The 27915-nt window shown below is 36.1% G+C and overlaps 1 protein-coding gene across 1 annotated transcript in view; it reads right to left on the reverse strand.

Moving 5' to 3' along the window:
• PDZRN4 (PDZ domain containing ring finger 4) overlaps positions 1 to 27915 on the reverse strand; it is a 351915-nt gene that overhangs the window by 280109 nt on the left and 43891 nt on the right. The gene's annotated exons all lie outside the window — the stretch shown is intronic.

Consider the following 27915-nt stretch of genomic DNA (forward strand, 5'->3'; position numbering starts at 1 on the left):
ACCACTTATTAATGATACAAGATTTGGATACATTCCCAAAAAGCATTTTACTATTTTTGAACAAGATGCTTCTCTTTTCCAGCAAATAAACAAATAGATGTCTGGATATGTACCCAGGTGATGCTGATGAAAAGCTCTGAATGGTCTAAGGTTGTGAGTGGCCCAGATGCCGAAAGCGGGGATGTCACGGGGACCATGGGGGACACTGCCCTTCCAGCATCGGACTCTGCACCCTTTCCCTCTGAGTCACAACTTTCCAACACTCCCCATGGTCTCTGGTTCTGTGTTTGCCAAATTTGAACATGCATGCCAGTAAAATATCTTCAGATGATACAAGGATGAATATTTGCCTGCTGAGATTGCTAAGCAGGCTGGAGGGGACAATTCTCTCCTTGGATCTTAGGCTAGCAGCCTTAGATGTGGTGGATTCACAGACAGAAGGTGATGGGAGCATGCAGATTTTTGGGATTTGTTGTGTATTGGACCATGCAGAGAACAAAGGAGTTCTAGGTTAGCCCCAGGCACTTCCCCATTCTGGGGCTTTTCCACTTTGGGCACAGAATGAGTATAGGCAATAGGGAGAATGAAAGGGAAGCTGTATAATTTCAGAGTTTTCTCAAAATACCTTTTCCTGAGGTGGGCACTTAACCTAGGTCAAACAGTAGCCTGAGATCTAGTTTCCTGCTTCATATCTGCTTCTTCCTGCTCAAAGAACCTCTCACCGTCTATAATTAAAAGTGTAAATTGCAAACTGGCTCATAATATCTAACAAGGTGCATATGTGAAATGGGATTCTTGCTTCCAGTAAATATCAACACACACACAAAATGGAATTATCTTATTGATTTAAAAATCTCATCTTAACGTCACAAACTAAGTAGCACTGGGCCCAAACAAATCCCTTTATTATGGACTAATAATAAATCTATGCATTGAATAATTTATTTTCAGCTATGCATTTCTGTATAGATATTGGATCCCTTGTGATTTATTTTTATCGTTTAATTTCATTTTTTAAATTTAATGCATTTTCCGGGCGCCTGGGTGGCTCAGTTGGTTAAGCCACTGCCTTTGGCTCAGGTCATGATCCTGGAGTCCCAGGATCGAGTCCCACATCGGGCTCCCTGCTCGGCGGGAAGTCTGCTTCTCCCTCTGACCCTCCCCCCTCTCATGTGCTTTCTCTCTCTCATTCTCTCTCTCAAATAAATAAATAAAATCTTTAAAAAAAATTTAATGCATTTTCCTTTATTTTTATTGTTCCCTGATATTTATGGCTTATCATCTCAATTTATGGTAATTTATGGTAATTTACGATACACTGATTTAAGTTTAAAAAGTGACCCTCTGAAGTAAATAACAGTATAAGCAGTATATGGATATGACTAAGAGTTTGAGGGGCACGGGTCTAGCCAATGTTCCAAAGAGAGTCAGTCTAATTGCTTAATTCCTATCCTTCACCCAAGTTCAGGCCCTCACCAGCCTTTTTGTGAAACATCTCCCTGTATCATTTTGAAGCTTATCCTTCATCCAGGCAGCAACTACCCCTGTGCTGAGGAACAATCTAGAACTGACTCATTATAGTTTCAGAAGAAAACGGAAGTCCTAATACAGTTCTTTAATGCCCAGTTGTTTTTCTTTAAATTTTGTTGTTGTTGTTGTTGTTGCAATATACTTTAATCCATGGGATTTAAGACAGGATTTGAGCTCCAGTGCCCTGATATCACACAGAACAGTACTTTAAAGTAAAATCATATTCATGACATAGTCATTCTATTTTTCAATTAAGTAAAACTAAAAGATAAATTATGGAAACTAGCATGTTACGTGAAGACTATCTCAAACTTACAAATGTAAGAGGTTGATGACTGAGTACAACACTTAACTTTCTTTATAAGCCATATATGTAAAATACATGTCCTTTAACATAAACAAACAATCAAGGTTCTTTAAAAGGAAGCACAGAATTTCATATATCTATGGAGAGATATACGGGGATATATATTCACTGAATTTATAAACTCCAAACAAGTTTTGTACTCATTTTTAAGGAACTTTTTCTATTATATTGTAAGAAGACCTTTTAAAACTTGAGGACATTTACTGTACTACCTATTTGTATCTATCAAATCAAAAACACACATGCAGATAGAAATCCAAATTTAGAATATTCTCTAACTCTAAATTCTTTTTAAAAAGCTTAAAATTCAGCTGAAGTTTGTGTTTCAGAAAAATCAAACACTAACAAAGGAAGACTAAAACTAAAATCATTTACTTTGTTATTTAGAAGCCCATTTTCAAAACGCACACACAGAGAGGCAGGGTTGTTCTGTATTTCCTTTCACTAGGACATTTTCTCAGCTCCAGAGCAATATTATATTGCCCTCTAATGGATCTTCTGAACTACTACAAACCACTACATAGATTGTAAGAAAATGGCAAAAAGAATATATTTCAGTGGCAATACGTAAATTTTCAAGACCTATGACTAATATAAGGTTGGTCTCAATTCCTGTTGGTATAATACTTTACTCATGATGCTTATAACGCCAACTAATATAATCATCTTGTATACTGTATACACTCACTTTGAGGCTGACTTTCGTAAAGGCCATGGCCACGTGAACTTCTTTGCCATTAGATATCACTATTAGTCTTGCCAATAAAATCCTTTCATTATTTTATTATCATATAAAAAACTTACTGTGTTCATTGTACCTGCAGCCTTAAGTAGTTATATAGCAAAAAAAGGATAGAATTTAAATAAGACTTTTCCCTTCTTCTAAATGGGGGATATTTGTAAGTATGCACATATTCTTAACTATAATTCTCTGTTTTTAAATAGTTCTGAGAATTCAAAGGATTAGGATACTAGGTCAAAGGTATAGGATGTATAGGGGTTGTTAGTTTCTTTGGCCACGCTTAATTTGGCATCAGGGGTAGTCCTTGATCACACATGTGACAGCATGCTTATGGATTGATTCAACCTATTACCAATACAGGGGAAAGGGAGGAGTCTCCTTCACGTATATTAAAGATTTGGATTTACATATGGTAAATATTTGGTTGCACAATTTGAAGAGTTTTATTTTTTTATGTTTTGAGTTTTCAAATTTAATATAAGCATAAAAATGTATGATTGCTAATTCTTCCCCATCAGCGTTTTGCTTTTGCCTAGTTGATGCCCTCTGTTTTCATTTTCTTTAAATGAATACAAGATATAATTCAATAAAGATGACTATATCAGTACATTCCAAAAAAACAAAAAACGAGTGACATGACTGCATAACTCACTTTACGTATCTCACTGATATACACAGTGTTTAAACACACACACATACACAAACACGCACATAATCCTTTTGCTTTTTGGAGTCACTATAGGAATCAGTAATATTTTGAGGAGTAATTAAAGTGAATGAATTAGCCGCTTCCATGATTTTCTTTACCCAATATACACAAAGAACCATGGTCCCTTGTAATTTATCATTGTAGCCTGAGTTAATCTTCTAATACTGTGCATATTTCACCTAAATAGCATACACTTTGTGGCTAGGAATTTTAATATATACATTGTGCTTTTTATCCCTGCTTCAAAAATCAGGCTAAAAATAGCAACTCAATTGATTTCATTTATTAATCTTTAAGATTTGTCTTATTTAACTCTAAAAACCCAGACAGCTTAGTTTACCTTACTTTAGTGATCTATATTTACCTTCTACCAGTTTCACTTAGGATCAATCTAAAATGAGCTTTGTTTACTAAAATAATCTAGCATATGCTGGGGAAAGTGACACACAGTTTGGCTTTGTGCACATATAGGTGACTGCTTATCTCCAGGCTCTGCCACAGGATGGAGTGGGGCAACAGTCCTTCAGCAAGAAGAGCTGTAGTAATTGTTACATCTTCCAGTATTATGTCATCAGTGCCACTGGGAAGTAGAAAAAGTTACACCAGTCCTGATGTCAGAGAAGACATTAATTTAGGGAACCAGATGCTTGAAGGAATGCAAATGGAATCATGGGATGAGACAATGGGAGGATGAAGGTGGAAGAAGAAACTGCAATCACAGGATTTCTATCCAGGTTTCAATGAGGAGCCCTTAGGTCCATCTTCAGTACTGAAGTCTGTCCCTTCCTTACCATTCTGCCCCATTACCCTTGCTCGCCACTGTAAGTATTGCTCTCTCCATTCTCATGTTCTCTGCCGTGGATCTGCTAACGCAAGAGTGTGTTTCTCTTTCTCATATTATAGTTCCCTGTAAATTGTTGAGTTTGGTCAAATTGAGAAGATTCCAAAACAATAAAAAAGGAAATAGAATTACTTTGACTGCTTTTGTAGAAGAATAAGATCTGATTCCTTTAATTCCTGAATCTTGATTAAGCCTGTGACTTCTGATGTGGCATAATTCCTTTGTCACAAGTTATTAGGTTTCCAACAAACCATATGGAATGAGACTAGGTGTTTTCTAAAGAAAGTTGTAACTGCCTCACTAAGTCTTGTTTTTACATTCCTCTCAAGTACACCACATGCATTTTTTTTCAAAAATCTAACAAAAGTTAATGATAAAAATCTACATAAATTCATATGAGGAATTCTAAGGAATTCTCGAACCCCTACATATTTGGTACATCTCTAATGAGTCTATAGGATAGAGAATTCTTTATCTTTTCAAACTGGGATATGCCATGGAATTCATGAAGCAACAAAATAAACAGTTTATCTTTCTGGATCATCAGTTTTACTTAATAAAAACATGTTGCTTTTGTAATTAAAAAGGAAAGATATATCATGATGGAGTTTAATAAAAAAAAAAAAAACCCACAAGCTTTAAAAAAAATACCCCTGATTGCAGGGGTTACTTTGTAGTAAATTGGCAGAACCCTGGGGTTAGAAGCTCACTATTTCTTGTCATTAGAAGTATTTCCAGTGGAAAAGTGTGAGAAATACTAATGTTTCACTGTGGGCAAAACAAAGGAAATGCAGACTATAGGAGACCAAGTTATGACAACTGTACATAAGTTCATGTAACATTATTTGTGCTTACTTTTTAAAAAAATGTAATGGCATCACCTTGCCTAGCTTCATAGTGGATATAACAGGTTCTCAATTAAATTTTGATGGGACTAATATGCTGACTATTCCTCTCTATTTGTTGATAATGTAGTGGGATAGTGATTTTTATTGTCAAGGAATGTGTTTATTACTAGTAATTACATAACATTGGCTACATAATGCTGTTATACAATAAAAGAAACACAATCTTACATGAACTTGTGTACAATTGGAGTCCTAACTTATCTGTTACATTCTGAATTTCTTTAAGGCTTGAGTTTATCTTATTTTCAAAATAAAATAAACTATGACACTTGAACTCAATAGAACTAGCTTGTTTAATCAGAGACCACCCAGAATATGGCACTTCTTATAGCCTTTGTTTAAAGGGAATCAAGACTGAAGTTTTCACATAAATTGTACCAAAATGAACACATACTCCTTGTCTCTGCTCTCATGCTGGAAATTATACCAAATTTCTACTAGAAAATATGGTATGTTTAATACTATTGTTCCTCCTCTAAAATATAAGTCAAAACAAAACATCACAAGCAAACCCTTCTAATAACATTATCCAAAGAGCTGGCCAAAAAAACAAAAAGAAAGAGAAAAAAAAAAGGCTGCCTGAAAGATCTCACTTTCAAAATGCAAATTTAATTGCTCTCATTTTTTTGTTAGAAAATGCATTTGATTCTTTTTCATAATCAAATATAGAAAAATTTCAAAGATTCTCTTCAGATATTCTGAACAAACCAGTTCACTGGCAGTATTCTGAAATAAAGTAGAAAGTGACCTAATACAAGTCTAAGCTGTTCCTTCAAGGTCAGTTTTCTCTGAATCTCATCAGAAATATAGATGAAAAAGACATATATAACTGACACTTTGATTTCTGTAGATTTGCTTGCAAAATAAATAGACTTTATAATCCTAGTAAGTGAAATAGTTACTGATAAAGCTATCAAAAGAGAGAGCTAAGACTAAGCTGATTAGCTCAAAACAGTACCTCTAGACTAAATTCATTTGTGAAATAATTAAACAGTATAAAAGAAACAGTTTGGCCAACATATTCCTTTTTTAATGTTTATTTTAATTTTTAATTCTTAATATACTTTTAAGAGTTGGGGTGGGGAGATGGGGTGGCTGGGTGATGGACATTGGGGAGGGTATGTGCTATGGTGAATTGTGAGTGAGTGAGTGCTGTGAATTGTGTAAGACTGATGAATCACAGACCTGTACCCCTGAAACAAATAATACATTATGTTAATAAAAATATAAAAAATAAAATTAAAAATTTTTTAAAAAGATAAAAAGACAAAATAAAAAGCTGTCTCTGTGATGTCTTAAAGTTTTTGTCTACATATGTAATTAGTATCTGCCAAAAAGACCAACAGAGAACCAAAGCAGGAGTCTGGCCCAGGTTTAACTTCCTGTTTTAATTCTATTACCAGAGCCAACCCTCAGAATAATTTCATCCAACACAAATAATTTTCCAGTACCGATATTTCTATGTTTGTCCTGTTAGGATGCAGAATTATAATCTTCAGTGGCTGTATGTTAAAGACTATAACATGGAGAACTGTGTGGGCAGATTTACAGACATGTCTCCCCCCCTCTCTGCACCTCTTTTTCTTAATATGAAGATTATTTCTGTGTATTTAAATTTTATGTCTATTTTTAACTGTGTCTGTCTCCTCTCTCCCTTTATTTTCTTCTTTCTTTCTCTTTCTACCCTGTCTTTTCTCTAAATAGGCATACTACAGCAATGTTTAAATGTTATTCTTATTATAGAATTATACACTGTTGAGCTATTTTAAATGCTTAAAATATAAAGATGAAAATAAAAACCAGCCAGTGATGGCCACTGTTACCATTTTGGTGTTTGCTTCCAGTCTCTTGTATGTGTGTATTTACCTGTGGGTTAATTTTTAAATGCATACAATTATTTTAAAAGTTGATGCTTCAACCTGCAGTAAATGAGAGAGCTCACTGCAGTACTCCCTCCATATATCACTTGTTAATGTCTTTACCAACACGGGAGCCAAAAAATAAACTAAGTCTGTATTCTTACACCATCATCATGGCCTTCATCTGATAACAGTAACTGGACAGCATCTCCACTGTTTCCTTTCCTCCTTATCCTGCTTTCTTATGGCATATATCACCACCTGATGTACTATATCCCTGTTTGCTTATTTATTGCCCATCTTTCCCATTAGAATATAAGATCCACAAGAGCAGGAAACTTGCTACATCCCTAGTACTAGAAAAGTGACCAAGCAAATAGTATGCACTCAATAAATGTTTGTGGAATGAATAAATTAAGTAGTTTCATATTTCATTATTTAATTTTAATAGTATTTATATTATCAAATATTTTATGTTTTAAAAATATTTATTACAGAATTTGTTTTTCCCCACCTTAGGTTATGATCTGATTGTGGAAAAGGGATCTTTTCTCTTCCTTATCTATACAAAGAGGATTTCTATTGTCAGGACCCTTACTCTGAATTATATGTAAAATAAGGCATTTCATTTCTAGATATGGTTTCCCTACTCCCCATACCCTACCTTTTTCTTTCCCTTGTTTTTTTTCTCTCCTTCCTTCACTCTATTCACCAGAATAAAACATTGAGGCTATAGATACTATTAATCCAAAAGGTCCCAAATTAAACAGGATATAGATGTTTCCCATTGAATACTAGAAGAAGGAATAGCAAGACAGCAGGTATAATTTATAACACAATACAAAGAACTTGGGTTTTAGAAAATACCAGCTGTCTGGTATAATCTCTGCCAGCTTCACATTAGGACACATGATGATGGAGTAACTCTCAGTTAGCAATTATTGTATAGGGAGTAGCTCACTGTGCCTGAATCCAGGCTCCATCACTTGCTGTAGGGTCGTGACCAAGTTATTCAAATTCTCTGTTACTCTGTTCATTTATAAAAAGGATAATAATACCACCTATCCTATAGTTTGTTGAAAGGATGAAATAACAATGTATTTCATCACTAAATTCTACCTCTGAAACTAATAATACAGTGTATGTTAATTAAATTGAATGTAAATTTAAAAATGTAAAAAGTAATAATGCATTTCAAGCACTTATCATGGGCATATAATAAGCACTAAATAAATGTTAGCTTCTAAAATAACTGTTAAATTTATAAACCTAGCAGTTTCTAAGCTACTTACAGTTTTTCTACTAGCTGGGTCCCACTCACAGAAAAACGAAATGAGTATATAGAAAGGGGCAAATGAATCACAATTGCTTTCCATTTGAGAATACTATCTCCAACTGCAGTTATAGTGAAATCATTTCAAAATAAACATAAATGCAGTACAACTGAAAAACTCAATCTCCTGGCATAGCACTTGCTAAATTATGTATTACCATACTTCCCTGGTTTTATTCCTTCTTCTTTGGCCATCTCTTCTTTGTCTCCAAAGGCTCTTTCTCCTTCATCTGGTCATTAAATAATAAGTTTCCTGAGGACTCTTTTTTCTCCCTCTTAAGTCTATTCCAAGGAATTCTTAGCTCTAATCTCTCATAGGTCATTCACACCCAAAGCTTTAGTTACCCCCTCTTTGCATCTGACTTACATATTTATATTGCCAGACCATCACTGTCTCCAGACTTTCATATCAACTACCTACTTGACTATTCCCTTGGATGTCTCAAGGCCTTTCTGACAGTTCACAACAATCTTCTGAAGTTTTCTACCAACTCGGTCATCTGCCTCAGTCAGGTAATGGCATGACCATTTGGCCAGTTAAATAAACCATACAATCCCCTGTGACCAATTCTTCTCTCTCCACTATATTTCATTGCTTTTGTCTCCTAAATATTTCTGGAATCCACTCACTTCTTTTCACAACCTTCAACCCAGCCTAGGCTACTCACTTGGCCTGTGCCTCTCAAATGATCTACTTATATTCACTTCTTCCCCCCACCCCAACCAATGTGTTCTCCAAATTGCAGCCAAAGTGATGTTTTTCAAAAGTAGATACACACTTTTTTAAACATTTTTTATTATGTTATGTTAATCTCCATACATTACATCATTAGTTTTTGATGTAGTGTTCCATGATTCATTGTTTGCGTATAACACCCAGTGCTCCATGCAGAATGTGCCCTCCTTAATACCCATCACCAGCCTAATCCCTCCCCCCACGCCCTCCCCTCTAGAACATTCAGTTTGTTTCTCAGAGTCCATAGTCTCTCATGGTTCGTCCCCCCTCCGATTCCTCCCCCCTTCATTTTTCCCGTCCTGCTATCTTCTTCTTCTTCTTCTTCTTCTTTTTTTTTTTTTTTTAACATATAATGTATTATTTGTTTCAGAGGTACAGGTCTGTGATTCAACAGTCTTAGACAATTCACAGCACTCACCATAGCACATACCCTCCCCAGTGTCTATCACCCAGCCACCCCATTCCTCCCACCCCCCACCACTCCAGCCACCCTGTTTGTTTCCTGAGATTAAGAATTCCTCATATCAGTGAGGTCATATGATACATGTCTTTCTCTGATTGACTTATTTCGCTCAGCATAAGAAGATGTGGTATATATATACAATAGAATATTATGCAGCCATCAAAAGGAATGAAATCTTGCCACTTGCGATGACGTGAATGGAACTGGAGGGTATTATAAATACGCTTCTAAAAACCCCAGAGTGACTTCTCTTTGCTCCTAGGATAAAAGCATAACAACAGCATTGCCAGCAAAGCTCTATGAGATTCAGCTCTTATTTGCCTTGTGGGTAGGGAGATCAGTATGTTATTATAGGTTCTCATAACACATTTCAGGCATTGCATATCTATTTGTTGAATATTCAAATGAATGAAGACAAAGTATAAAGAGTATTAAAATATTTTACCCTTCTTTTCAAAACTTTTAAATCAAGAAACAATCTTAAATATTTTCCTTTATATTATACAACATTATCAAAATTTGACTCTGGGATAGCAGGGCCCTAGAAATTGCTGAAGAAATAAAACTTTATCCATTTTAAAATGTTGTTTTGGAAAAAACTATTTTCTCTTATTTTTCAGGCACTTTTATTTAGAATATTTGCTAAAAATCACTTTTACATGATTGGGAAAGAAAAGAAATGATAAATAACTTTATTTTTCAAATACTTTACACTTTTGGCTGTTATAAGTTTTAAAAATATTCAGTGTTTTTTTTTCCTTAACTATTTCTTGAGGGACCATAATTTCCATTGAGAATACAAGGATTCAAAAGGCATCAAATATATACTTGAGGAAGTTAAAATGTACTAAAGGTCCCTTCAACCCCTCCCCAAAGCATACTGATAGACAAGATGCAAGGTCAAATTTAGTCATTTTACTTCTCTACTTAAAACCCTCCAATTATGCCTACTCTCCCTAAAAACCCCAAATTTCCTTTCAAGGCTTGTGGAATAACCAGCTGGTGGTCATGGCCAGCCTCAATTTAGACCCGTTGTGTTGGCATAATGATTAATGGTGCTCCTTTCTCTCTCCTGTATTCTGGCTTGGATGACAATTACGCATGCTCTCCTGGAAGGTTCTATGTGGTCCAGCCCCTGGCCACTCCTTCAACCTTCTGTCTCACATTTCCTCCCTCTGCACCCCAACCCCACTAAGCCTTACTGAACTTTTCTCTCCTCTAGCCTTTCCCATAAATCTCTTCTGGGGCATTACTCAACCTCTCTTCCCACACCCGGAGAGCAAACTCATGAATCCATCAGCTCTCACTCAGAAATCACCACTTCCAACAGGGTGATTGCCTATGCAATGTGGTCTTGGAGCACTGGGATTCCCTTCTTGCACTGTATTTCAGCTTCGTTGTTTTACTACCTACATCTATAAACACTCAAGGGCAGGTGATCTGTCATATTCCCAGAATGTAACACAATTTCGGGCACATAGTAGATAGTCAAATATTTATTGACGAATGTGCATGGTACAATGGTTTATTCTCTAGGTTGTAATATGTCTTTATATATCTTATTTGAACAATCCTAAATAATAGTATTTCCACAATAGTGTAAGAAATGATGATTCAGGAAGACTTAGTTGTGTATGACTGGTAAGCATTGATATTTTTCAGTCAATCGGATTCAAATCCTAGCACTGCAACTCATTGGCCATGTAACTTTCAGTACTACACTTAGTCTCTCTAAGCTTTTTTTTTTTTTTTTACAACTTACCTCATGGAGGTTTAGAGAGGAGCAAATAATATTAGGCTTATCAAGTGCTTAGTATAATGTCTATACTGTGCTAAATAATAAAGCTTTGCTGTTTCTGATCTTTCTGGCAGTATAGAAGAAAATACTGACTGCTACAATTTTTATATCAGTTCAATAATATTTTGATTCAAAACAATTTCAAGTCTCGATCCTCTGGGGGTGTTACTTCCTACCACTGAATACTGCAGCATGACTTTTACCACATATTCCTTTGTTCCTACACATTCAATATTCTATTCTTTCAAAATCAACTTTACTGAGATAAAATTTACAACACACCCATTGTAAGTATATAGTTTGACAAGTCTGTCAAGTGTATATACTCCTGTACCCACCCCATTATCAAGATCTAAAACATTTCCAGCACCCCAAAAAGTCCTCTTATACTCCTTTGCAGTAAATCCTTCCTACCCCTTACCCAGCCCCAGGTAATAACCAATCTGCTTTCTGTTACTGTAAATTTGTTTTGTTCATTTAAGTGTTTCATACAAACAAAACTTGTGTGTCTGTCTTCTTTCACTCCTGCCTGTTTCAGTGATTCTCTTTTATTGTTGAGTAGTATTTCACTGTTTGGGCATACCAATATTTATTTATCCATTCACTTACTGGGGGGCAATTTGGGTTAATTCAAGATTTCTGCTATTATTAAAAGAACTCCCATATTTGTGTTTTCATTTCTTTCTAGTAAATACCTAAGGGTGGAATTACTGGTCATACTGTAAAGTATGTATAACTTTGTAAGACATTGCCAAAGTTTCCAAAGTGGTTGAACTGCAATGCTTATTTTAAATATAACATATTTACAATTTCTTTGTTTCCTAAACTTTATAGTTTGGGTTAAGGATTTGTTGATCTATATTGTAATTTGACCACTCAAGATAGGTATGAACAGCTCAGGTAAGGGAGAGATGGGGCCCCAAATGATTTATCACAGGACATTCATATAAAAAGAAATTGAGATAATAGAATAATCAAGAAGTTTCTTATGTATTCTAAGCACATATTTCAAATAGAGACTCCTGGTTTTTCCGAATAAGTTTTCTGGAGGCGAGCGAATGACCAACGCTATATAAGTAACAATGATCTTTCCTATCCCCTACAACTGCTTCACTAAAAACCTGTTGTTCATCTCTGCTGAATGAGCCAGATGTAGAGACTAGTTGCCAAAAAAAAAACCAAAAAAAAAAAACACCCCAAAAAACAAAACAACAACAACAACAAAAACCAATTCTTTGAGGGTCTGGAGTGGCTAGAGGGTGTTTTGTAATGCATCTATAATAATCTATCTGAACACCTAAGTCAAATCAAGTAAGTAAAGTACACAAGTCACCCTACCCATTTTCTCCATCATCATCTATATCATCTAGATTAATTTTATAAGAAATCAGTCTAAATAAAATTCTCCTTCAGTGAAATTCAGGTCTCATAACTCTGCTTGCTAGGGTAAATTGTGGGGAGATTTGATTGATGACTCATAAAACTTGGTAAGAAAATTTAAACACACATGTGCACACACGTGGACACACAAACATACACACACACACACACTTTTCTTATAAGAAAAGGTTTCAGTTACCAAATTCAAGCACTGTACCTATGAGTGATTTCTGCTTCATCTTTATCTCCCTACTATCTTGTACTATTTCTAGCTTCGTGCAAAGTCAACAGAACATGTCAAAAAGTGAGACATCTTTAAAAGCCAAGGAAGACTGCATAGTACTTTGGGCAAGTTAAGTGCAAAGCACTCTTGGATGGTGGTGATTCCATTGCTATGCTTGCTAAATAATTAAGGCTGAAAGCAACCTGGATTGGCAAGGATGTGTTCAGAGCATCATAATTATTTTCCTGTCATCCTACTACTGACTTCTCTCCAGCCTCAAAGCTATTCACTCAGCTCCCTACTTAACCCAAATCCCCACAACTCAGTAATAATACTGCCATACTGCTAAGGGCATTCCATGGGTCTGAAAGTTCCCAGGTACAAATTTATTTTCCCCCAAATGACTTATTTTGACATGTTATATACAATTTTTACAAGTTGTCCTCAACACAGAAATGTTTTCTTACTGGGTAACAAAGTATTTCCCTATGCAGCCTGCCTAGTATCCACCATACTAACTACGTAATTATATTTTTTGTGATACAACATGTTCCACAGCACATCTTTTCATACCTATCTGCATGTCCAGGCACTGAATCTTATAAAATATTTACCCTTTTATGGATTTGATTCTCTGGGGGTGTGTTTGTGTACATGCATGTATAACCTAGATTATATAGTCATTTTTATTGGATAATAACCAAGACGTTTTTACTTGAAAGCAATTTAAAACAAATACTGGGGAATTGGTAATGCCCACAAATTTGCCTTCATATCTTAACCATGGCATCTAAATGTTTTCTGAATATTACCAAACAAATATTGCTATGCAATCTGGGTTTTGGTTACTGTTGACATTATATACATTGCTCTGGGGAAATTATCTCATACTGGGCAAATTATCTATGTTTCAGTTTATTTATAAAATGCTGTTTTATAATGCAACTGTTTATTCCAAGGGATCTTCCAATGGTGTGTGCATGTGTATGTGTGTATTTAAATTTATACCACTTCTTCCAAGATTTCAGGCAGATTACTTTCCAGATGTTTGCATTTTTGGTTAATTGTTATATGTGAAATATGTTAGGGCTCAAAAATTGCATACTACAATCATTAACATAAATGACCTTAACTCTCTTTTTTTTTTTTTAAAGATTTTATTTATTTATTTGAGAGAGAGAATGAGAGAGAGCACATGAGAGGGGGGAGGGTCAGAGGGAGAAGCAGACTCCCCGCCGAGCAGGGAGCCCGATGCGGGACTCGATCCAGGGACTCCAGGATCATGACCTGAGCCGAAGGCAGTCGCTTAACCAACTGAGCCACCCAGGCGCCCTTAACTCTCTTTTTGACAGTTCACCATAATGATTAATCACTGCCATTCTAAACTCACAATTTCACACTGGATTTCTGAACAGGATCATAAAATCTCAACTATTACTGTCTATTATGCACTAACTTACTGGATTTAGCTATTGAATGTTCAGTAAACTTTTTTCTTTCTAAGCAATTAAAATGTTACTTTTCTTGTCATTTGCATTGTCTCTATTTTCAGCATATCACATGCAATTCTTAAGACCTGGGATGCATCTGCATGATGACAGAATCTAAGTTATCCAAAAATTTCTGATTCCCTTAGAGAAAGCCTTGATAATGCATAATTTAGGCTTGTAGATTTTATCTAGCACTTTGGGTTTTCTCAGCTGGCTCTCAAAGTACTCAGCAAAGTGCCTCCTGAACCATATATATAATTTTCACAAACTATTAATTGCTGAAGCAAAACAAAAAAAACCCCAATACCATTGCTAACCCTCTGGGCAATATCACTTTAAAAGTATCATAACGAGTTAGTGAAGTAAACCTACAAGAACTAGCATCATTTCAATTCATTGCAGCCTGCTGTGTGCAGGTCATTTCCTGTTTCACCCTGACTGCCAAAAACAACAGCCCAGTAAATTTCACATCTATAAACTCTCCCAGCACATGGCCTAATGCCAGTGTTTTCTGTAGTTGAAATGCCTGATGACTGTGCAAATATCCTCATCATTTTAATATAAACCTGTATCTTCTAAACTCTTAGTTTGAGGCTAGATCTTTTAAAAAATGAATACTTTATATATATTTTATTATTTTTACATAAAATATTTTTAAAAGGATAAATGAGTTGACACTTTTTAGAAAAAATTCTATTATATCAATTTACTTCCTTTTGTCCAAGCCTATGATGCCAAGAAACATGTAATAATCGATATGTTAGAGATTTATCATATTTTCCAAGCTAGTCATAATCAAAGCCAAGCTCAAGGCAGTAGTGAAGCACAAGGCAGTGCTCAGTGAATTCTGTGCAGAAATCTGCTCATTATACAAAATATCTGAAAGGATTTCACCCCCCCCCCAAAATCAACAATCAATCTACTTATACTGAGTAACTGCAATGTACTAGCATGCGTAAAAATCAGCTTGTTAAAACAGATTGAGAGGCTGCACTTCCAAAGACTGTGATTGATTCAGTGCATCTGGTTGGGGCCTGAGAATTTGCACATCTGGCAAGTTCTCACAGAATGCTGATTCTCCCAGCCCACGTATTACACTTGGAAGATAAGATACTAGGAAATATGATTAGCATCTTCTTTCTACAGCTCTCAACCAGACATGATACATCATTTCTCTATAATCCCAAAATATTGTTACTTATCATATTCTATCTCGGTAGAATTATTTGGGTACATGTTAACCCCTTTATTAAATTTTAAATTCTCTGAGGCTAGGGTTTCACCACCATTATATTCCTCATAGCACTTTACATAGAACATTAGATTAGTTCCAGCTTAGCTTAGCTAAGCAGTGAGGGTTATCAAATCTTAAGAGTGGCTGAGACTATCATCAACTCAGGATGGTCCCAGTAAGTGCTCAGTGACAATAAAAGACTGAAGGCTAATAAACACTATTTTCGTTTGCCTCAAGAAACATAAAGTCGTATCACCAATGGTTAATAGGGGAAGAAGAGTAGAAAAAAATACCTGGAACCTCTATTATAAAATGCCCTGAACTATACTAAGTGCTTTATTATTATATCATTTAATCCTAACAACACTGCGATGTGGTTGTGATTGTCCTCATTTTACAGTTGAAGAAACTGAGACTTGGAAAAGGTAAGTAATTTGCCCATAAGACTACTATATGGTAGAATCAAGAGTTCATTCAAGCCAGTCTGCTAACAAAAGCCCATTCTCTTTCCATCGAGCATTGATTTGAATATTTTTTTAGGAGCAGCTTGTTTAACCCCTTTAAATAAATCCAAAATCTAAATGCACAATAATAGCAACATGTGGCATAATAAGAAATACATATTTCATCTTTGTTCCGTGTTCCTAACAGGGTTTCTAAACTCTTGGAATTTCCCGCTAAGAGTAACAGGAGCATATTTTGTTATTCATAACAAGCTCCTCTCAACCATCTGAGTTTATGCTAATAAGGTGACTCTTGGTAGGAATAGTTATAGAGTAGGAGTTGGTTGCCAGACGAATTTTCAGTCCCACCCCCAAGGATTCCTGGGGAGGAGACATGGCCAAGAGATTGGGTTAGTCACCAATGGCAAATGATTTAATCAACCACGCCTACATAATGAAACTATAAAACACCTAAAATGATGGGCAACATCAAAGTTGATAAACACATCAAGGCGCTGGGAGGGTGTCACACCTAGAAAAGGCATGGGAACTCTGCTCTTGCTCCCCAACACCACATCTTGCCAAATACATCTCTTCTATTTGGCCCTTCCTGAGCTGTAGCTCATATAATAAACCAGTAACGGTAAATAAAGCCCTTTTCGGAGTTTTGTGAGCCATTCTAGTAAATTACTGAATCTGGGGAGGGGATTGTGGGAATCCCCCAAGACTTTATGGTTGGTCAAAATACTGGTGGCCTGGCCTTGCGGCTGGCATTTGAAATGGAGGCTGTGTGGTGGGAATGAGCCTTTAACCTGTGAGGTCTGGGCTAACTCCAGGCAGTTAGTGTCAGAACTGTTCTGAATTGTAGGACACCCAGCTGGTGTCCAGAGAGTTGGAGAATTGGTTGGTGTGAGAAAAAACCCCACACGTTTGGTGTCAGACGTTCTGTGAATAAAAACCGATCATAATGACGAGGAAGAGTATATAACAGCTCCAAGTCTTTATCCTTGATATCATCTCTGTCATATAAAAGGAAGTGAGAAGCACTGGGGAGACAGAGTACGGTATAGATGCTGAATTTCATCCATTTTATGACTGCATAATCTATACAGAGTTAGTAGATCAGCTAACAGTTTGTTGACTTGGCAGCCAGTTTGAGTCATTTTGTTGGTATTTTCACTGTCTTTATTGTAACTACATCCACCTGGCAGCTTAAGCAAATACAATCAACATGTGGATTAGTTGGTTCTGCAGCTACTTCCAGGTAATGCCTCTCAAAATTTAGATTTTAGCTTTTTACTTTTGGTATGGTACTGATCAACTACAGTTATTATATCCCTTACATTCTGAGACCAGACCTGTGTGGACCTTGGATGCTCACTTGAGAATTGCATCTCCATTATGTTGTTGATGGGGAAAACAGGAAACAAATATTTAGGAATGATCACCCACAAAAATACTTCTGGAAACCATAAGCTAGGAATTTGTCAGATGCTTACAATTAATTTGAATACAACTATAATAGCAATACTCACAAAGTCAAATTTTCAAAGCAAAGACATAATGTGAAATAAGTAATACCATTTGCCACATTTTCAGCAAAATGCTGTGGCCTTCCAGCTGTGATGTAGTCCATCTTGCCCAAGTGTGCAGTAGGTGTCTTTTCCCAAATATACACATTAGAGTTCCTTAAAAGGAAAAAATGATTCCCATAATGAATGTATTGGGTTTAAAACACTGTTGGATATCTTTTCGTCTAGAAACTGTTAAGCTCAGCCTTCTTTACGGTTTTTGTTAAGGTTCTTTTAAAAAATGTCTTCATAGTCTACAAAATCCTAATTACATAACTTTTCTTTTCACTTCTCTAGCTCCTTCAGAACACCTGCTGCCCAATGAATCAGCAGAAAATATAAAGCTGTAGGAGAAGCTAATCTGGCTTTCCAAAGCTTCAAAAAAATATCAAAATTCTTGAAATGGCTTATTCGGTATTTCTCTTGTCACTTTTCTGACCCCAGTAGCATGGGGTACCTTTTACCTAGAGAGGTGTTCAATTACATTTTGGTGCATGCATTGAACACAGTAGATAAAGGAAGCATCTAATTTCTCTATTACACTATTTCAAAACTGAGAAAGGGAAAAGGTGACAGTTTTGTGTCCTGAAGCATTAAATTAAATTAGCACATGTTAGAAAGCAACATATACTAGTAATAGTAATAAAATTATGAAACATTTTAGTTGGGGCATTTATTTGAACATCTATAGCAATTAATAGGGCCAAATGAGAATGTGATCCATAAAGATATCTGCTCTATGATGTCTATCTTCAGTGATCTTAATTTGACCAGACATTTCATACTTCCATTTCATAAGGAAAAAAACAGGAAATAGATTTTTTTGAGGGTATTATGAATAATTCTTTCATCAGCCATCTCTGGATTGTACACTCTGTTCATTTGAAAGGTCTTGATTTCCATTTTCCTAAGTGCCTACAAGGGGACACCATCACCAAGAAGGTATGATAATTAAAAGATGATGTTGCCTGTTTTCATTTTCATGTTTCTTCTTTCCAACAATGCAAGTTTGTTTGGGAATTCTAATCCTCCTCATCTCTGTGTTTGTAATCTGTGTTCTCATTTATTGTAACTTTTACCTGTGTATGCATCTGAAATCATATATATCAGCCCTCTACCTTTAGAGCATATAATAGAAACAGAACATTTTCTTTTTTTTTTTTAAAGATTTTATTTATTTATTTGAGAGAGAGAGAATGAGAGAGAGCACATGAGAGGGGTTAGGGTCAGAGGGAGAAGCAGACTCCCTGCCGAGCAGGGAGCCCGATGTGGGACTCGATCCAGGGACTCCAGGATCATGACCTGAGCCGAAGGTAGTCGCTTAACCAACTGAGCCACCCAGGCGCCCAAGAACAAACATTTTCTATCTTTTCTGTCCCCCTTCCTCAATCAATCCCATTTATAAAATAAAATAAACCCAGAAACTGAAAATAGAAATTGTTTTTGACTCTGTAGGAAAATCTAAATACCCATTGTCTTCTCATTTCTTCTTTATTATGCTGGTTATGTTGAAATTCAGAGAGAATGATGCACTGATAGAGAATACAAAAACCAAGATCTAGGTCAAATTATTTCACTCACAGTGTTGGCAAGAAAGAAAAAACTTTCCCTGGACTGTCATCTGGTATGAACCCCAATCTATCGTCCCTCAAGCCCCACTGCCCCCACAGCTCAAGCTTCATTTTCTGTTGTCCACACTATTGAAATCACCTCCTAACTGATCTCTTTGCTTTTGGTCATTTTTCCTTCACCTCTAGTCCATGTTTTACTATGCCTCAGCATTCACTTGTAAAACAGAGACCGTATCTATTAAAAATCCTTTCATCGATCTTTTCTATCTACATAATAAAATCCTCAAACATGCCATTACGATGCCCAAGGCTCTCTGTAATCCTGTTCCAGCTCAGCCTGCCACTTCACCTCCACACTGGTCCCTCTGTGCTCCCGCCATGCCAGACCATGTACCATTGCTCAGCCGAGGATTGGGATACCATCTCCCACCTCCCCAATTCTGCAATGTCTCACTCTCTCAGATACATCTGAAATGCCACTTCCTTTGGATGCCTCGATCTTTGATCTCTGCGAAGAATCCATCTTCCCTTCCTTTGTACTGTGAAGGCACAAAGGAAATCATTTTTTTCTCTTATGACATTTGTGCATTGCTTTTATCTGCCTTATAGTAAAGCTTGTCTTTCTCATCTACTGGATTGCAAACGACTTTGGTTTGGAACTGTGTATTAATCACCTCTGCAGTGTCTCTTAATCTGGAGACAATAAACATGGGTGAATTGGATTGTGAAAAAATATTTCAAATTAATTTACAGTTTATTTTCATTAAGGTGAATGTTGATTCCTGAAATTTGGCTAAGTTAATAACTTACATAGCTGAATATATCTAATGTAGTTTACTTTGACTTTTAAAAGTTCAAGAATGAAACAAAATGAGTGTTCTGCGTCTGAAAATGAGATCCTGAAACTCTGATGCCTGGTTATATTCAGCTTGGTTAAACAAATATTTTTTGGAGTGCCTACTATACACAAAGCTTTAAGTTTGTGCTTATTTATACATTTGATCAGAACTTGCAAACTGGTGTCCTGAAGGCCAAAGAGCCCGTGAAACCATGTATAGATGTGGTTTGGTCCATAGAGGGTTTTTAAAATTTTGAACCAACACTTAAAAATTGATATGCTTTACATACAAATTTAGATTTCTGTTTCTTGAAAAAAACAAAACTCTCCCATTTCTGGGCCCATAGATTTCTAAAATGTGGAAAATTAAAAAAGAGAAACCTCATTAAAGTGGAATCAGGGGGTTATACGGAGGAGCGTATTACCTCAACAACAATTACAGGAAGAACTGTCAATTACAGACCCCAACAGAAGAGTCACCAGCAGGAAAGAACGGTCAATTACAGCAAAAAGATGTGAGTTGTATCTCTTACAAAAAATTGACTATCCCTGCAACTCAGCCAATGAGAAACCATCATCACCAGGAACTCTTGCTTTTTCTCCAGCGGACTTTCAGCCAAAACAACCCCTCCCAACTTCTTCCGCCTTCTCCATAAAATAATGTTCCTCTCCTTTGTTTGTGGGACTTGCCTGTGGCTTTGCTGTAGCTTGCATGGCCTGCATTACAATTCTGTTCTTTCCAAATAAACCCATTTTTGCTGGTAAAATAACTTGAGTTTTACTTTTAACAAAAGGAACATGTGTGTCTCCCACAATCCTCACCATTCATAGGCACAGTGTGTGCAAATGAATTTACCCCTGGTGTGGAATCTTTCTGGCCCTTCTAAGCAGTTTGAATTTGTGGCTCTGGTTAACACAACTGTTTCCCTTCTTTGTTGATTTAATATTTTTATGAAATGCTATAATTTATAAAGCTGGACTTTGAACCCCCATTGTTTTCAATTTCATTTTGTTATTTGGCCTTTACTTATTTTCCCAGGAGGTGAATATTGCTGCAAAAGGAACAAAATGGCATACTAATACTTCAGGTGAGAAGGTGGCAGGGCATGAAATATCACCAATGCTGTCAAGTCAAAGTGTTACTATTTGGTTGTACTACACTAGAAGTTTATATCTGAACAATATAAAGTTATGGTGATCATCTAAAAAAACAGTCTTCCTAAATTCTTACTTTATAATTGATAGGACAGACATGTTTAGGGATACTAATACCTAAAGGTGTTTCTAATAGAGTTATAAAGGACTGTGTGTTTAGGTAACCTTCCAACCCCTTCTGGTGTAGGTTAGTGGGGTCACTTACACAGACTGGTAGCTAGCTTCAAAGCTGGGGTCTGAGGAGTGCCAGGAATGCATCCTTCCTCAGTCTCTCTGTCGGTTCACTTCAATTAGTCTCATATTTACTCACTTGTGCTCATTCACATTTCATCTTTGAAGGCTGAGACAGGCTGTCTCCATCTGTCATAGGGTTAAATAACCATCTCCAATTTCAGGAGATTCAATGAGCTAGAAAACACAGCTCTGATCCAATCAGCTTTTAAAGGGCACATTTATATAACAACTAAAGAGCAACCCAAAAGAAAACTTGAGACATGAATACACATACAGGTGAACCTCGAAGGCTTCCTATGTATTCCTCATCCCAGAAATCCAGAAACCACCAGTAAACTCTCTTTCTAATAAGATGCCTACATTTTTCAAATAAAAAGGAAATTTAATACTTTCCACAACAATTCTTCCAAATTGTGCTTACAAAGGTCCTTCTTCATAAATGGTACCCACCCATACCCTATGCCTAGGACCTGGAATTCTCCATCTTGAAGAGTACTTAAACTTTCCTAAGATGGTTTTTCTGACCAAAGATTTTGAATTTTGTCTTAAGTCTACGGCCATACCACCCTGAACGCACCCGATCTCGTCTGAATTTTGTCTTAATCCTGGCTTCTTATATTCATAATTTACATGAGACTATCAACTATATACATTCAGAGAAGTTATTCTATAAAAGATCTATATCTTTTGAAAGCAAAGATTACAGGTCTCAATACTCACCAAAATGATTTTGTAAAATAAGGTGACAGTATTAGTCACCCTAATTATATAATTACTACATCAATATAATATAACCTATTATATGTTAATATAATTACACAAATGTTTAAATACTCTAAAATATTTGTTTTATAATGAAATTATAGACACCCATATAACGAGTTTCAAAAGGAAAGTGTCAAGATATATTATCAAGCAAATGCTAGGGTGCTCAATATTTGGCTTCTTAAGGATTCTATTAATCAAGAAGCAATATTTCTCAATAATGGAGTCCAGTCAGAGAAGGGGTCTTTGCTAGATCTTGATATACACTTCTTTGCTATGCATCACCCCCATGTGCCAAACATGTAGGAATAGGAGTACCTTCATCTAGAAGCTAAAAACTGTGCAGTGACTTGTTAAATTCTAGGACTTGATAATACAGCTAATGAACACCCCCTTACATATTCAAAAATGGCATATAGGAAAATAACTAAGGGGTCTTTTTCACACTTTACATTCAGGGCAGAGTGAATCAAAGAGTGTATAGTAATGTACTCTCCCTCTTTATCATCCTATGCAAAGGGACAGGTAAGACTACCTGGACATCAATTTATATCTGCTTTATTATGAAAGTAAGTATTCAGCAATAGTATATGAAGATAGCACTTCATTAAACTTAGGAATGTAATTTGAACACATGCTTCGTAACAGGCAGTTCCCTGGGTGTCTGGGTGGCTCAGTCGGTTAAGTGTTTGCCTTCGGCTCAGGTCATGATCTTGGGGTCCTAGGATCAAGCCCCCCCCACCTGCATCAGGCTTCCTGCTCAGCGGGGAGTTTTCTCCCTCTGCCCCTCCCCCCCATTCGTGTTCTATCTCGCTAGCTCTGCTCTCTCTCTCTCAAATAAATAAAAAAAAACCTTTAAGAACAAAACAAAACATGATGTTCCCTGATCAATCTGTAATCAACAGCAGGTTTGCTGCTACAGATGGCATTCTGTAACACACCTCTGTATTTTTCTAAAAACAGCCTTTTAGAAATGGTCAGAATGTTTATGTCTGTGTTAAGAAACAAAGAAATAATATAAACACATTCCCTTGCTAAAACAACCATTATTCATTGATTTTTAAATTTAATAAACTTCTTTAACTTCATTATAAGCAATATTTTAGAAATGTTCCTTTATTCTGCCCTTCTCAGCATAACTTAAATGCTAAGAGTTTTCAGTTTGCTTTCCATGGAATCATAAATTTTTGGTACTAGAATTGACCCTAATTCAAGATCTAGTCTAGCAACTACAAATGACAAACAAGGAAATCACAGCTCCATAAGTATGAGACTTGATCACTGCCATATAGCAAACTAGGGTTGGGGTCCATGCAGCCATAGCTTCAGGCTTTTCTGTCATATATTATTCAGGAACAAAAAAGAAATAAACCAAAAAACCTAAATTAATACAATTTTTGAACAGCCGAAGTCACTTAGTAAATACTCATAAAGTCTAAAAAAAAAGATACCATACCTTACATTACGTGATCAGGAAAAACCATCACTCTGGAATAATTATACCTCCAGGGAAACCTATTTGCATGCTACCATCACTCTGACACCAGGGGAGTTAAATTAAATAGACCAGCAAGTTACCTATCTTATCTTGCTGGGATTTTTTTTGCTGTTACATTTAAGTCAGAACAGAGCAAGTCCAATCCTTTCTGCAACAAATGGTGTCATTGGCAAATTAGGCAATGTAAATGCCAACAAATGAGTTTTTAAAGCTGACAACACAAAGGCAATTTCAACATCCACATATTTTTCCCTAATAAAAACCCTGAAAAAAGCAATTGAGAAATTTACAAAACCCATTAATGATAATAGAGCAGTCTGGTTTCTCAAGGGCTTATCAAGTCCAAATCAGCTCCTAACTCTCTGTATCTGCTCAGCCCTAATCAGTGTTTTTCATTTAAGATGAATGTGCAACTAATGGAAGCAATGTGAGCTCATGAGTGGATTTCTGTTCTATGTCTCCTCAATATTTCTTCTTAAAAACACATACATATGATACACAAGCACCTACACACTCCATTAAACCGCAAGGGAGGTGACAGGAATTACTTTAAATTAATCTTACACTGGAGGAATTAGACAGCTCAAAGACAAAACAAAGAATATACTGTTATTTTTTAATGTGGCTGAAATACAAATTTTCCTGTCTCCTGGGTAAAAGACTAGCTATGTGTTAAAATAACAGAACTACCATATCTGACTATGATGAATAAAACCAGGTACAAAAGTTGCAAATGAAAGACAAAAATCTACTTTTCTGAAAATGTGTAAAATAAGAACAATGTAAATACAAATAACTTTGAAAAAGATAGAGTTTTCAAGTCTACTGATACAGATGAAATACACTTTACTTGAATCTACCATTTCCAAGGATGGTAGGATAGGACATTGTTTGTGCCACTCTATTATAACAATGTGCCGGACTTATTTTAAAAAGCTGCCTGCATTTATAACTTATCAGCAATGATAAATTTTTTTTAGCGATATGCCAATGGAAGAAAACAGAAGTAAAAATAATCCAGGAAAGCGGTAACTTAAACATCACAAATAACCCCTTGGGAATACATTTGATGGTTTTAATTTTTGATTTTATAGGGAACATATACTTTCCTAATATGTGTTCTTCAAGCTAATAGTCTTTACAGCTCTGTTGCCTGGGCACAATCCAATGATGAGGAGAGGTTCCGACATGGCAGGCAGGGATAAAAAAAATTGCAATTGATAAAATCATGATATATGTGTCCTCTAATGCAGTGTGGCATAAAGCTCCCTACCTGTCCGTGGGATGTGCCATATCCCTCAGCCAAAACTGGAAGAGCATATGTACTCTAGCTGGTCAACCTAAGGCACACGGGTTCTCACTTTGAGCTGGGCTGACACAGTGCTCCCCTCAGCAGCAATCTCTATTCTGTTAAAAAAATATGATCGGATTTGTGATTTCTGGCCTTCAGGAGATACAGGGATGATTTTGAAAATCAATTACTGTTGAGTTGTAGTAATTGTAGTAATTTGATTGCTGACAGAGCAATAAAAACCAGGTCACGAACTGTTTCTGCCAAAAAACCACTTGTGGAAACTTGCTAAGAACCACGAAGTGCACCAATTTTATGCATAACCAACATCATTATGCCTTTAAAAAATGTAAAGTTGGATCATGCCTGAGCTTCCAGCCTGAAAAAAAGAGGCTATCCTCCTAGTGAGAAATGCAGAGAATGTCACTGGCCTCACCTAGGACCCTGGGGAAAAGTTGTTAATAAAATGGGAAGTCTGTCAGGTCTCAAGCTCTGGGAATGCCCCAAGGCTTCTGAAGCCCCGCACGAGAGGGTTACAAATGAAAATCCCAAGACAATGGTCCTAGTGGGCATGGGTTCTTAGAGCATAATGTGAAACTAGATGAAAGTAGATAGCAGAACTGCATCTATTCCTGCACCCTGAAATAGCACATAGGGAACAAGACACAGAAAAGGTCACAGTCTAAGTGCACCCTAGTTCTGGCAATTTCAAGGCTCCTCACACTTCCTTGAAAAGAATATCTGCTCTAAAATAAGAAAGCAGATATAATAGACATACCAAAGCACCAGGAATTCTGGTCCTGATCTTGAATCTGACATTTGTGGTTATGTAACTTTTGAAGAATCCTATTTGGTAGTCCGTGTTTCATTTGTGAGCTTTTCATTCTTCCCTTGAACAAATTTCTGGGTGTATATAGTGATAATCTTCAGGTTCTCACCTCAGTGAACTGAATGGGCACAAAAATGCACATTATCTGTCTCAGCTTATCAGGGTAGACATTACAGGAGATCGTGTGGGGGAATCAGAAAGCACTGCATGATGTGGGATTTGGCTGAGGTAACAGGTTTACTTCTAATTCAGGGGAAAAATTTATATTACTGGAAAAGAAAAGAATGTCATACTGAATTGTTCAGAATTCTTTAAGGTTTGGAGTATTAGGCCCCATCTGACTGATACTCCAGCATAATGCTCCTTCTGTCTAATTTTTAAACTCTGTGAAATTATCTCCATGGAAAGAATTCATTTGCTCCACATGTAAACACAAAAATATTAAGAAAATCACCTCATTTCATTTGATATATTGGCTTTCATAGAAATAATTCAATGAAGTGTTAAGGGACATCAGTTCCTGAAGGTACTCAAAAGAAACTCAACCAACTTTGTTTTTAAGAAAATTCATGCTTATACTTGTCAATGAAATTATAGTTGTCTGATTCATAAAAAATCAGAGCACCATAGCCCCTTGAGTGTATAGATCCTGAACAAAAGTAGCTTTTTTTATTTAGGAAGACAAAATTCTCCTGGGGTTTCCCCCCCAATTAACACTCTAACCCACTGCACATTCTCTTTTTCTAGCAAAAGGCCTTTCAAAATCCAAGACTAGAGTCACATTTTTGTTTTGGGCTCTTTTTTTTTTTTTTTTGACCTATTATATCCAAGTTAAACAGACTATTCATATAACACTAATGCTGTTATGAACTTTCTTGAATGCTCACAAATTCTCAGAGCAGTACAAAAATTACTCTGTAGTCAGAAAGTCTGACTTATGCCCTGATACTTAATTAAAATTAACCTTCAGCCTAAAGAAACCCTTATGCATTTTCCTTCTGTGCCTTAAGATAATTATGATGACATAATAGTGATATACTGATAAATGGCTACCCCTGTTCATCTGATTAGAGAAAAACTTGAAAACATCTTCATTTGTCTCTGGTAGATTCTGAAGAGGGCTATTCATAACTTTTGTTAATAAGTAGATATAGATAGTTCAGTCTTTTTGGCTCCAAATTAGTTCAATCTAGATGACTGTTTTTCCCTCATATTATTTTATCTGTATCATGGATAACATCAAAGACCTTTTCTCTTATAGTTTAATCTGTTATTAAAATAGTACTAGTAAATATCTTTTCTGAAAGCTACTTTTAGTGTATAACACCTAGAATCGACTCTTGTGATGTACACATGATGTAGTATGCTGTATGTATATGTATGTGTGTGTAGATTTTTGTTTAAGACAATTTTTGTTTAAAACATGTCTCTTTTGCTTTTCCTTTCTATCTCTACTTCTGGCATATATATATATATATATATATATGTTTATTTATATATATATTTATATATTTATATATATACACACACTATAATCCTGATGACTTTGATATCCCAGTTTGCAGCTGGATAGGTCATTTGCAAATTACTTATTGGCTCTGGCAAAACAAGAAGAAGCAGGGCGCCTGGGTGGCTCAGTCGTTAAGCATCTGCCTTCAGCTCAGGTCATGATCCCAGGGTCCTGGGATCGAGCCCCGCGTCGGACTCCCTGCTCCACGGGGAGCCTACTTCTCCCTCTCCCACTCCCCCTGCTTGTGTTCCCTCTCTCGCTGTCTCTCTCTCTGTCAAATAAACAAAAATTAAAAAAAAAAAAAACCAAACAAAAAAAAAAAAAAAAGCAAAACAAGAAGAAGCAAGAAGAAGCAATGGAGTTATTCAAAATCACTTGGGATCCGAGCACTTTGATCTGAGATACGCAGAATAAACCTCAGACCAAATTAGAATTACTTCTGACTACCACTTGACTGAACAAAATTCTCTTTTTGGAATACAATGAAAGTCATGTGTCCCCATAATTCATTGTTACTTCAACTAAATTTATCAAACAGCTACTAGGTATCAGTCCCTATTTCAGGCTCTGGAGTTCTTAGCAGTGGATGAAAAACAA

The sequence above is a fragment of the Mirounga leonina genome, unplaced genomic scaffold (assembly GCF_011800145.1).
Source record: "Mirounga leonina isolate KUSES-001 unplaced genomic scaffold, KU_Mleo_1.0 Mir_126, whole genome shotgun sequence".
Lineage (NCBI taxonomy): Eukaryota > Metazoa > Chordata > Mammalia > Carnivora > Phocidae > Mirounga > Mirounga leonina.